Below are 4,048 nucleotides of genomic sequence, written 5' to 3' on the forward strand. Positions count from 1 at the left end.
ATTTATGAGAGTGTGTATATGTAGCATGTATATGTGTATATATAATATGTGTATATGGAATTCAAAATGGTGTCCTCTTGTCACTTACAACATGACACAGAGTAAAAGAGAGTACGGTCTTTTACTCTGCGTTATGTTGTAAATGACGAGAGGACACCACTTTGAGTCTGCACAGAGAATGTTATTATGTTTATCGGCAGCTTCAGCTTATACCATTAAATGTACACTCTTTAGTTAAAAGGAAAAGGTGGAATAAAACATTCAAACAATTGTGCAACAGGTATGGCTGCTTGGACTATACCATCTTAATGTTAACCCCAAGGGGGAGAAGAGGTGAAACCACTGTCACTTTACACACTCTTTTTACATTTATATTGTGAACACAAAACATTTTTAAATGAACAGTCACTAAACAGGAGGAAAATATAGGGAAATCAATATACTTGAAATGATCCTGTTACATATATTTATGCACACTGGTATTGATATTGTTCAGAATCAGAATCAGCATCAGAAAGAGCTTTATTGCCAGGTATGTTCACACATATGAGGAATTTGTTTTCGTGACAGAGCTTCTACAGTGCAACAGGATAACAGAGACAGGACAAAAAACAGATAATAAATATATATAAAAAAAATAGTAGTGAGTGCAAATATACAGATTGACAAGTGTATGTACGTGTTTGTTACTATATACAACGTTATATGTGCAGCTGTTATATGCAAATTGGCATGTAAGTGTGTGGTTAAATAAGTGTATAAAAGTGTATAGCAAGTAGTGATGTTGGTTCCACAAGGTGTTGGTTCCACAAGGTGCTCCAACTCTTATCAAACACAGCTGATCCAGATATTGTTCAAGGTGTTGGAGTACTAACCATTTCTGCAGTCATATTTTGGAGCAATAATTATTTTCAGTAGTTAAAGACAGCATCTAATCATTTCACCATGGTTTACAGAAGACATCCTTAAGCATATCAAAATACCTTGTCAGTATTTAGTTTCCTTTTTACCTAAATAATTCTGTTACTCTGAATGACAAACATTATTTCATTCATATTTTAACATTTCCCTTTTGTAAACCTAATAGGATGTCCTGTATTTTATTAATATATACTTCTAAATACTACACATATATGTTTCGTCCTTATATTTAAGCATAATACTACATATTGTAAGAGCTTAGAGGGGTAAATGTTTAAGTGAATGATTATATGAATAACCACAATGTTCTTGGCACATCAATCTATATTTAAAGAAGAAGGTTAAATATGTGTGGAATGATTTGCCATTGTCTTTCAGCACATTAAATTAATGAATCAGTGATCATACTGACTTTTATTATATTTCAAATTAAATCAAGAACCACGTCTCTCTGGCAAACAGGTCAAATCTAGTGGATTGAATGATAGTGATGATGATAAACAGTATAAAGTATTAAACTGTGAAGATTTTAAATGCATTTAATTAGTGTTTTAGAATTGACATGTGATAGTTCACTCAAAAATGAAAGTGTACTCACACTCAAGTGGATCTAGATCATTGGTCTCAAACTGGATTCCTGGAGGGCCGCAGATCTGTACAGTTTTGCTCCAACTCTTATCAAACACAGCTGATCCAACTAATCAAGGTGTTCAATACTACTAGAGACTGTTAAGCAGGTGTGCGTTGGAGCTGGTTGGAGCAAAACTATGCAGAGCTGCGGCCCTCCAGGAATTGAGTTGAGACCATTGTTCTAGATTTATATGAATTTTGAAAACAAAGGAAGATATTCTGAAGAATGTTGGTGAAAAAAACAGCCTTTCTTCAGAATATCTTGTTTTGTGTTCAGCAGAAGAAAGAAACTGAAATCGGGTGATATCAAGTCGAGGATGGGTAAATTACAACAGAATTTTCATTTTGGATGAACTATCTCCTTAAATTAAGTGTTTTAAAGTTTATTTATTATAAAACTAATCTTAATAACTTGTTGATTTATGAATAACCACAATGCTCTTGGCACCATCAATCTACAGTCGAAGTCAGAATTATTAGCCCCCCTTTGAATTTTTTCCCTTTTTTATTTATTTCCCAAATGATGTTTAACAGAGAAAAAAAAAATTCACAGTATGTCTGATAATATTTTTTCTTCTGGAGAAAGTCTTATTTGTTTTTATTTCGGCTAGAAAAAAGCAGTTTTTCATTTTTTTATGAGCCATTTTAAGGTCAAAATGATTAGCCCATTAAGAATTTTTTTTTGATTGCCTACAGAACAGACCATCATTATACAATAACTTGCCTAATTACCCTAACCTGCCTAGTTAACCTAATTAACCTAGTTGAGCCTTTAAATGTCACTTTAAGCTGTATAGAAGTGTCTTGAAAAATATCTAGTCAAATAATATTTACTGTCATCATGGCAAAGATAAAATAAATCAGTTATTAGAAATGAGTTATTAAAACTATTATGTTTAGGAAATGTGATGAAAAAAATCTTCTCTCCGTTAAACAGAAATTGGGGGAAAAATAAACATGGGGGGGCTAATAATTCAGGGGGGCTAATAATTCTGACTTCAACTGTATATCCTCAATGAAATCAACATTTTAGATGCCAATATAAAAAGAAAACTACCTAGACATTTTTAATATGCACATTTTTGGCTGAACAGTCTCTATCAAGAACCGACTTGTGTAAGACTTTGACGATAAAACATATTTTAATAAAATGTGTATTTTAGATGATATTAGAGGACCTTTTTATTCTGGTAATATTTTAAGGGAAATGTTTAAAAAGGTGTCTTCTGGAGGAATTTTAGAATATTAATCATTAATGAAACCAAAAGATTATATATGACTCTTTTCAGTGTTGTTGTTAGTTGTATGTTTTTTTGTACAATGAATGTTTATTAAGAAACCGATATGATGCATGTTATATATTGCATGTTGTATAGGTTTTGCCATGAACATAGCCAATGCTGCTGATATGGCATTAAAACATAAATACATAAATCTCTATCATGACCAAGTGCAGGTGGCCCTTCGAGGACCCAATGGTCAGAAATGAGAATATTTTAGCAAACAGCAGAACACAAGTGCATATTGAATGGGGGGTGGAAGGAGGTTATATCTAACAGATGCAGAAGGTACTTCACATCTCATCTAGTGCAAGTTCAAGCCCAGACTTGTGCTCTTTACCATAACAGCTGCCGGAGACAGCGGCCATCTCCGGAGGTCACGTTCAGCCTGGCTTTAGGTCTGGAGTTCTCCATATGAAAAGCGCAGGAGATTGTAGATCGGCCATGTAGTGGGTTGACAATGAGAGAGGACCAGGGTGAGCCCGTGGCATGGGAAAGTCACCCTAGAATCAGACTGAATGGAAAATGGGGGTTTGAGACGGTGGGGTCTGTATAAGTTGGGGGCAGATGGTCCAGACTTAGAGAGGTGCTATAAGGCTCCTGGTGGTTGCTGAGAGTTGTTTTTTTTGGGGTGTCGTCACAGGCCTATTGTCATCAGGGTGGGTTCACTCAAAAGAGATTCCTTTAACTTGACCCCATAACTCACCCTGATTCTCCATCCCTTCGTCTCTGGCTTTGTCGGAGCCCTCTATGGTTCACTGGTTGCATTGCGTTTGTCTCTATTGTGGCCTTCAGGTTTGGTTTGGTGATACAGAGTAAATAGGGAGATATGCTTAGATGGCGGAGCGCACAATGACATCGCTCATGAGACACAATTGCAGTTTTTTTTTTTTTTTTTTTGGATATGGAAAGTTTGCCCTCGGAGGGGTCACTTTCAATGGCGTTTGGGGTTTTGTTTGAGTCTTGAAGTGTTTGAACACAACAAACCCAAAGAGCTAAAGGGTTTTCAAGCATCAAACAATAAAGTGCAATAGAGCTTTAAGTTTTTGATGCATGTTACAATGTGTCTGGTTTAGTCGGATATTTTTATGAATATAAATATAATGACTATATGTATTTTTAGCCATGATATACAGAAGACACACAGTGTAACAATTGTTTATATAGCAAAAAAACTTTTAATTTCATTTTTAAACACTGTATTTGAGAATTAAAGT

Source organism: Danio aesculapii, chromosome 19 (assembly GCF_903798145.1).
Source record: "Danio aesculapii chromosome 19, fDanAes4.1, whole genome shotgun sequence".
In the NCBI taxonomy this organism is placed as follows: domain Eukaryota; kingdom Metazoa; phylum Chordata; class Actinopteri; order Cypriniformes; family Danionidae; genus Danio; species Danio aesculapii.